A 10,004-nucleotide genomic window follows, 5' to 3' on the forward strand; every position below is an offset into this window, starting at 1 on the left:
CGCAACAAGCGAAGCCACCGCAATGAGACGCCCGAGCACTGCACCAAAGAGTAGCCCCTGCTCGCCGCAACTAGAGAAAGCCCGTGCGCAGCAACGAAGACCCAACGCAGCCAAAAATAAATAAATAAAATAAATAAAAAAATTTTTTAAATATTCAGAACCAAAGGACCTGAGAAGAAGTGTGGCAGGCAAAGCAAATGGCAGGCAAACCCTTCCTGTCTGCCATTAGTTCAGGAACTAGACTGAGGGCTTTCCAGGCACCAGTCACAGGGGTGGTCATGTCCCATGCTCAAGATCCAGAGACAGAAGAACAGGCTTCTCTCAGGCTCTTAGGCAGGAAACAAGGACATGTGTCCAAGAGCCGCGGTCGAGGAGGTGGCTTGGAGCGCAAGAGAGCGCTGTGGCTGCCCCGCTCTCGCTTGCTGTCCATGTGTCCATGGGAATGTGACTTAACCCCTCTCCTGGTCAGTTTCCTGGTCTGTAAAATGGGGATGATCACAGCGCCTGGCTTTGGGGTTATAGTGAGGATTAAAGGACATAATGCCTTTAGAACCCTCAGCGCTGGGACTGGCATTACTGCTCAGTCAGCATTAGCTATTGTTCTATAGAAAAGTGCTCAGAGGGACCCCCTGAGGGGTCGTGAATTCTCCCCCAGGGAGCCACAAAGAAGAGTGAAGTGAGTCTCTACGGAGGAGTAAGAGTTTGTTTGATGGGCAGTTTATTGCCAGCAAAAGAACAGAGGTGCGAAAAGAGCAAGCCCTCTGGCCTGACCTAAGCACAGGTGTGTGTGCCATGTGGAAGGCAGAGTTTGTGGGGGTGGAGGTGTGTGCGCGTGCGTGCGTGCGTGTGTGTGTGGTGGTGGGGCAGAGGCGGGTCCTGGAAACATAGGCTTCCTTAACATTGAGAAGAACCTTGTCAACCAGGCTAAGAGACTTGGGCTTTTTTTTTTTTTTAATTAATTTATTTATTTATTTTTGGCTGCGTTGGGTCTTCGTTGCTGCGCGCGGGGTTTTCTCTAGTTGCGGCAAGCGGGGGCTACTCTTCGTTGTGGTGCGCGGGCCTCTCATTGTCGTGGCTTCTCTTGTTGTGGAGCACGGACTTTAGGCGCGTGGGTTTCACTAGTTGTGGTACGTGGGCTTGGTAGTTGTGGCTCGCGGGCTTAGTTGCTTCGCGGCATGTGGGATCTTCCTGGGCCAGGGCTCGAACCCGTGTGCCCTGCATTGGCAGGCGGATTCTTAACTGCTGCGCCACCAGGGAAGCCCGAGGCTTGGGCTTTATTTTTCACTTGAAGTCCACAGAGGGGTGTGTGGGGAGCTTGAGAAATTTTGCTTGTATTTGAGGTTTCTAAGCAGAGAACGATAGGATCAGATACGGGTTTTGGAAAGTAGGTTCTGGAAGAGGTGTCCATTCAGGAGAGTGGCCAAGAGCCTCTAGCTGTTGTCCCCAGACTGGTCACTAGAGGGAGGCCTGGGCTCAGAAGTGGCGCCTCACTGCCTGTTGTTGACAGTCTGCTGGTCCCTGGCCTAAAAGGGATGCTACCGAGGCAGTCAAATCCTGACTCACATCAGCCCTTCGGCTGAGGCAGGCTTGCTAGATTATGGACAAGCGCACTGGCAAGTTGGGAAGAAAAGGAACGCCCCTGGTATGCTGTGGGCACCTTGACCTCCATGCGTCTTACAACCGACCTCTCATCTCCCTCCCAGCCCATCTTCCTTCTCTTCCTGTCCCTGCCTCGCCTCCACACCATGTGTGAGGACACCCCAGCCTGCATGACCAAGCTTTGTCCACACTCCAGCAAGTAACCTGCAGGCCCAGGGGTGCATACGCTGGTGGGAAAATGAACCTGAGGATGAGGCCTGCAAAGGCCCAGGGAGCAGGCTTGGGCCATTTGGGAAGAGACTTTTGGGATTCTGGGTGCTCAGAGCACAGTCTAGAAGGAGGTTAAGAGCTCTGGGTAGGCACCTCTGTTGGGCCTTGAGGAGAGGATTGTGGCTAAAGCAGGGAGCAAAGGATGTGTCCTGTTTCACCCAGATCCTGAGTGAAGGATTTTGTGTTATTTCTCTTTCCACGTGATATCCAGCTTGAAGCCCAGAAGCTAGTGGGTAGTAAAAGCTGTTTGAACGAATGGCTTCTCCTCCTCCAGCTCTTGACTGGCCTCTTGTATGAGAGAGCAGAGTCACTTTTCCTTTGTCGAGGACTCTGTGGTTTTAAGATCCCGAGTTCTTTGACACTCTTCTGGAGAAATGGAGCTCAATTCCCCTTCTGGGCTGGACTCTTTTCTGAAGAAAACAGAGAAACTGATGGTGTTCAACTTTGGAAACTAGGTTATAAAGGCACTATGACTTCCTCCTTTGTGTCAGTTAGATCACTGCTCTGGTGAAGCCCTCAGCTGTGTCAAGGGGGCCCTCAGGCAGTCCTGTGGAGAGGCTGCATAGGGTGGAGCTGAGGCCTCCTGACAACAGCCATGCTGGAAGCTGATGCCCTAGCTCTGAACAAGCTTCAGACGAAGGCAGCCCTGACCTGCAGCCTCATGACCATTCAGCTAAGGTGCCCCTGGGACACGGTGTGAGATAATACACATTTGTCATTTTAAGTCACTAAGTTTGGTGGTAGTTTGTTATGCAGCAACGGATAACTACTGCAGGCTTCAAGGGGTTCCCAAAAGTTAGCATTCTTATTTCCTGCCTGGGTTTTGCATAAGTTAAGACATAAAACAAACGAAACGTGCAAGATGAAATATCACCTTTATTGGTAGTAAGAGAGACCAGCCTTTAGCCAACTGAGTTTGCTAATAATGAGACCCAGAATTTAAGCAGATGTACCCACACAATCCCAACACTGAGTGGAGACAGTCCTTCCCCTCGCAGAGGGGTCCTGCCCTGTAAGAGTAAAAGCAAGAAGGTGGGAAGAATGTTTACTCAACAGGTGGGCTCACACCCAAGAGAGACAAGATGTGGGCCGAGTCAAGGATGCCCAAGTATCTTTCCCAAATTAACAGTAAGTCACTACTCACTCTTCACCACTCTACTCACCAGGGCAGTGGGGCAGAGAGAGTTCCAGAAGTTCCACTAATTAAGCTTCCTTCACTGGGAGGAAATGTCAGGAATGAGGAAGAAGTTCCCTCCCTCATATCCTTCCTTTCTATCTGTCTGTGGTCCTATCCCATGCACGTGACCTGTGACCTCTTTCTTTCCTCTAGGGTTGGCACCCCTGGCATCTAATAGTGTTTTTCTTATGCCTATTGTGTCCTGGGAACTTGATGCTTTGCACAGTGCTCTGCATATAACAGGCCCTCACTCAGGACATACTGGGAATCACGATGCTTTAAACTTGCCATTTTGAGACTGGGGTTTTCTATTTTCTCTTTAGCTTGCCCTCTTGTTCCTAGCCTTGGGGGCACTGTTTTATTAAATCATCAGTGCCGATGGACCAAACCACCGTCTTTGCAGGAATATTGTATAAGTGTGAAATCATCAATCTTCTTCTTCTTCTTTTTTTTTTTTTTTACAAAGACCTCATCAAGGAGAATCATTACATTTTATGGGTGAAAATGTGGTTCTGAAAATTACTTAATGATCAGCAAGCAGTGGCAGAGATCCAGAAGAGAACAGAAAATCCTGTCATCCATTTTGATAGCTCAGTAATAATATGCACATCTATTTCACATATACAGCTATTTCAAAGTCTGATTACATTTATTTCTTATCATTGGGAATCTAGTGAAATAGCTATACTTTCTTTGCTCTTTCTCTAAATTTATTTACCTGTTCCTTACTAATGGACGTTTAGGTTATTTCTGATTGTTCACCGCCACAAATATCATTGCTATGAACATCCTTGTGCTTTCAGGTCTCCCTGCCCTGATCCATCCTGTCCACTGCTGCCTGAGTTAAGGGAGGGGCAGGAACAGAACCTCAGTAGGTGCTTAGGGGCCTCTGGGTAAATACCTGCAAAGTTTTGGCCTAACCCCTTTCCTCTCTAGAAAACAAAGAAGCATTTGTGTACCAGGCTACCACTGTTCCTCTCTCTCTTTCTTATCTTCTTGGGCATCATGAAAGGGTTGGAGATGATGCACAAAGATTTATAAAGGAAGATGGAGATACGGCTGTGTGTTAGGAACGCAGGAAAGCATATGGACCCTGGCAGGCTTCCATGTGGACCTGTACGGGGGCTCTGCACTCATGTAGCCCTTTAAATTCCCTGGAGGGCTCTGTGCTGTCTGGGGGGAGTGCTTTTGGAGTCCACGTGATTGGCCGAGGTGTTGCAGGAAAGGGTATGAGCTTGGGTGTCTATGATGGGGAGGCAGGCGCAGGAATGGGCTTTGCTTCTGCAGAGGGATTTCTGCCAGAGGTGTGTGTGTGTGTGTGCATCGCGGGGGCTGCTGACAGGGAGCTACGTGTGCCTGAGTGTGGATGTGACCAAACTCAGGGATATGCTGCTGTTAAATGAAGCGAGGCATTGCCATGGCAACACAGCTCTCTGTTCCCAGCCAGATGCCAAGCCCTTAAATTATATTTTTCTGGCTGAAAGCGCCTCAATCATCTCTGGTCTCCCAAGCAATGGGGGTCCGGGGGCAGCAGATGCCTCATCCTCATCTCCAACCTTTTCACAAAGCCCAAGAGGTGGTAAGCCGGGGAGGTGTCATGGGGGCACTGAGGCATCTTGTCTGGGGGAGGCCCTGGGAGTAGCCTCTGGTGAAGGGGCTTGGGGACAGCCATGGATAGGCCCCCCTTCTACTATCTCTGGGTCCAGTGATCTGGGGTTAACATTCTCCAGCACTTCATTCTAGAAGGAAATTTGTACAATGGATGTCAGTAGAGATGCCAATCATTTCTTCCGCTAATTATTTCCTTTCCTTCCACCCATTATCCTTCCTTTGATTTTGATGAGCAAAGTATCCCTGTGTCCATGGCCACAGCTGACCGCACAGGGGTAATATGAAGAATACCAAGCAGATTTCTCCTCCAGCAGTCTGGATGGGGGTTAATTATCTACTTGCAAACAGCCTGGAAGGTTTAAGGTGCAACTTGGGGGCAGCTTTGTGTAAGTAAAGTCAGCAAAGAGGGTCTGCAGTCCCAGGAAGCAGACACAGGCAGGAGGGGAGCAAAGACCAGAGAGGGTGGTGGAGGGAGGGAAATGTGGCAGATGCTTTGGTCCAGGGGTCTTTCCTGCTTCTGGTTCTCAGGGAGGCTCTGTGCCATTTCCTGCCCTCAGATGCTTTTTGTAATTTGGCAAGTTTGTGTCTTGCAGTGGAATGGTCCCTGATTAAGACATGAGGAGCACTTGGATAGGGTTTGGTTAATGATGCTGGAAGTGCCTTTTCTAGCCACATTCCCACTCAGGATAAGCAGTAAACTCCTCAAAAAAGGTTGCCTGGAAAATTTTCAATTGTCCAACAGTATCTTATTGAGCAGCTCTGTACCAAGCAGTATTCTAGATGTTAGGGAAATATCAGTGAACGAGACAGAAGACAGCCTGCCCTTAGAGAGCTTGTTCTTTGGAGGACACAGATAATAGAGTGAACAAAGGACATGATAGCAGACATTGCTAAGGGCTATGAACAAAACGAATGAATCACACAGAATCATAAACTATTAAGGTTTGAAAAAGTCCTCAGAAGTTTCCAGATGCTTTTATTCCCACAAGGCCAAAGAAACAATAGAGATAATAAATGGCCTTTAGCCACACAGGAGGGTAGTGAAGCTACGTCCAGCTCATTCTTTGCCAGCTCTTATGTTCCTTCCTGTAGGAAGCCTTTCCCTTCCAGCTCTCTGTTATATGCCCCTCCTGTTGCACCTTGTACTTGGCTCATCACAGCATATTTTATTGCCTGTTTACAGAGGTATTTTTCCCACTTACTGTAGGACCTGAGGGCAGGAACAATGCCCATCACATTCACATAACACAGTGACTCACACTGCATAGATGCTTAATAAAGTTGCTGGATTAATAAATAACAAGGGCTGCTGCCTGACAGACAGCAGCAACACTGATGTTTCTTCAACTCCTGTAGGCAATTCTTCTACCATGTGACCCCTCCAAAGGCAGGAGTAGTTGGATAATGACACAGATATGGCATGGTTGTCTTCAGAGAGGAGAAGAAGCTTCCACGGCCAGAACCCAGGCAAGGTGGTTTGTTGACTCTTTTACAGCTGTTGAGATCGGAGCCTTTGTGTCGAGCACCTCTTAAAAACGAAGGCAAAACGTTTAGGGCCTCTGTCTGGTGGCTCTCAGGAAGTGCTTCATTCCTGTTGATGGGAGCAGCCGGCCATCAGATGGGCACATTTTCAGGCCTAATCTCACTTTGGAGACAGGACAGTTAACATCTAACAAAAGGGAACACACACTGAACCCAGGAAAAGTACACGCGCACAAACACCCACCAGTGTGCCTCGAACAGCAGATTTTACCTCTCCCTCCCTCTTTCCCTCACCTAACAAATAATCCATAATAAATCTCAGGGCCCTGTGGACTTCAATGCTATCTAGCCAGCCATGTCCCTAGAATAATCTTTTTCAGGGGAGGACTGTGGCCCTCGCCAACTGGTTCAACCTTAAGGCTGACTATTTACTGCCCTAGCAACCAAAGCCCACGCTGGTGTTTCCATGGCAGAGGTAGAACAAGGTTTCCAGGCGCGGCAAGCTACCTGAGCTTAGGACAGACACAAACGTGATGGACGTTGATTCTCTTGCCTGGATGGATAGGATCATACATTCCCTAGTCAGCCCATGGAGAATCCCAACCCAGAAACCAGAACTAAAGGCTTTGTGGGAGCAGCTGAAACTGGTTGCTTTCTGCATCACTTAACACAGTACCCGATCTTATTTATAACAGGAAACTTCCAGAGAGTTTGGAGATTTATTTCCTCCATTTTTCATTACTGCATATAATTCTTTACAGGGTTTGCTATGCATAATTTTAAAAAATTATGAGTAATACATAAATATGTTCTTATAAAGGAATCAGACCACACAGAAGCATATAGAGTAAAAACTCCCTTCTACCACCTCCCAACCCCTCTCCTTCCCACTGTTACGTATGGATGTATCTTCTCCCCCATCTTTACACACATGTACATGCATATACAGGTAATAGTCTTGTTTAGTTTTTACATTTTAATTCATACACTGTACATAGAATTTTGCTATTTCATGTTTTTCAATAACCAATGTGTCTTGGAGCCCTTTTTTGGGGGGGGCCACACTGCGCGGCATGCAGGATCTTAGTTCCTGGACCAGAGCCCCCTGCGTTGGAAGCGTGGAGTCTTAACCACTGGACCGCCGGGGAAGTCCCTTGGAGCACTTTTCATGTCAGTACATTATTGTGAAGGGCTCCATAGTATTAATATTCCATAGTGTGTATGAACCATAATTCAAATAACTCTTTCCCTACTGATTAACATTTGGGTTGTTTCTAGTTTTCCACTATTTTGAACACTGTAATGAACATCTTTTTACACACATCATTGTGTCCCTGATAGGCATTTCTATAGGGAAGATGCCTGGAAGTAGAATTGCTGGGTCAAAATTTAGCTGAACACTGATAATATAATAGCTTTATCAATGTAAATTTCATTTTCACACATCCCACCAACACTGGGCAACCATTCATTCAACAAATATATAGTGAGAAACTACTATGTGCCAGGCACTGTTCTAGAAAACTAGGGCACACCTCTGCCTCAGGGCACTTAGAGTCTAGTGGGGGGAAACAATATTATTTCCTTATTTCTTAAAAATAAGGAAAAAAGAAATTACTATTAAAAAGAAATTATTATTTCCTATAATGAAGTTTTATGTCATAAATGCTATGGAAAATAGTGTGGTAAAGAAAATGAGGAATGGCACTGGGGTTGAGATTTTGAATAGGATAGTGAAGGCAGGCCTCACCCCGCTGATTCTGAGCCCTCCTTGAAGGAAGTGAGTACAAATCTCAGAGAAGAGAGTGTTCTAGGCAAAGGCAAGTCCAGCTCAAAGGGCAGGTATGTGCTTGGTCTGTCCAGAGGGGCAGCAAGGAGGCCAGTGTGGCTTGAACAGAGTGGGCGAGAGGACCAAGAGAAAATGGGGGGCCAGGATGGGGAGGGACTGGTAGTCAACTAAAAGGGCTTTGGCTTTTACTCAGTGCAACAAGTGACATTAGAAAGTTTTGAGCACCAGAGTGACATGAGCTGCCGTAGGTGTTAACAGCCTCTCTCTGGCCATAGTTAAGAATAAACTATGAATCAACTATAGGAGTAGAAGGTGGGGACAAGCATGGAAGAAGTCAGAAGGCTATTGCAATAATAATCCAGTTGACGGATGATAGTGGCTTGGGTCAGGGCGCTACAGGCAAAAAGAAGGGATTAGACTCTGGATACTTTGAAAGCAGAGCCATATTTACCATTAAGAAATAGGGTGCAAGTAAAAAGAACAGTCAAGAGGTTAAAATCTCCTTAAATTTTCCAAATAGATGGGTACAAACATCTCATTTACTTACATCTCATTGCTTTAATTTGCATTTCCCTAACCCCTCCTTACCCTCCTCTTTCCCTTGGTTAACACTTGATTTCCTTACCAACAATCCTGCTTACTGGGTAGCCTTGCTGTTTAGCCAAACTCTGAGATTAATTTCTCATTTTAGAAGAACAGCATTGCAGAGCTGGTAGGTAACACAGGATTACTTGGTCAAACCTCCTTAAAGGTGAGAAAACTGGGTTGCTCAAAAAGGTTAACTGAGGCTCAGTGGAGTGACTTATTCAAGGTCACACAGCTAAGTGTTGGAGCTTTATTAAAATTTAGCTTTCCTGATAACCACTCTATTTCACTTTCCATCGTCTATACCATCTTATCTTAGAAATCTGTTTTTCCAATGAAACTAATTAAGAACCAACAAACTCATTTCCATGAGGGCTCAAATTTGGATAGGATAGTTGATCGAAAGGATTGTCAATAAAAATTTACTACGCAGGCTAAGAAACTAGATTTGCATTGCTTTTTCCACTGTAATCTTCGAAGCAGGAGAAAACAGGTGAGGTGTCTTTCCTGCCTAGCTCTGCCAGCCCCCCCTTCACACTGAGATCAATAATCATTTCTCGGGCTCCTTTCCACCTCATTACTATTCTAATTTGCCTTAGTAGAATCTACCTAGGGTATTAGGGTTTTATTTTTTTTTCCCTATTCTAATAAACCAACCTTTTAGATTAAGGGAAAACAGAAAATGGATAAGACCAGCTTATCTTAGTAAAAAAGGAATTGGGAAAATTAGAACGTGGCAAGCCAAGTCTTGCTGAGTTTGTCCTGTTCAGCACATCTCTGTCTCACTGCGGACCTGGGATGCTTTAGGAAAAATCTGATGTGGGGTGCTGGAAACAGGCAAGAGGCTCTACTGAAATAATAAGCAAGCGGTAGTGAGAAGATCCATCTTAGCCAGATGAAAGGGCCTCAGACTGGAATGGAGCTGATGAGGGCAGTTAAAAAGGTGAGTGGACACTCTACAAAGCTACTGCTGCTGAGTGCAGGGTGTGCCTTACCTGCCCCTTCCAAAAAAGCATCACAAAGGCCTTCAAAAGAGCAATTTGTGCTGGTGATAGAAAATTTGGGAGATGTAAGATTATAACCCTCCAGCCTTTTCTGTGCATACAAAAAGCACTGGTAAAATGCTGTGCATTCTGTTGTTAAGCTGTTTTTCTGTTAACATATTGAGCATTTCTTCTGATTACTGAATATGTCTCTAAAACGTGATTGGTAGTGTTTATATAGTATCTTATTACATAAAATAGTTTCCTCCAACAAGCTCTTCTTGTAAGATAATGTTGATGTTCTTAGATTTGCATTCTAATATATTTCAAGTAGAGGCAGAATTACAAGGTAAAGGACTATTTTTTTAATTGGAAAAAAAATTCACGCATGTATTCTTTATTTAAAAAATGACTCAGGGACTTCCCTCGTGTTGCAGTGGTTAAGAATCCGCCTGCCAGGGCTTCCCTGGTGGCGCAGTGGTTGAGAGTCCGCCTGCCGATGCAGGGG

The sequence above is a fragment of the Physeter macrocephalus genome, chromosome 11 (assembly GCF_002837175.3).
Source record: "Physeter macrocephalus isolate SW-GA chromosome 11, ASM283717v5, whole genome shotgun sequence".
Lineage (NCBI taxonomy): Eukaryota > Metazoa > Chordata > Mammalia > Artiodactyla > Physeteridae > Physeter > Physeter macrocephalus.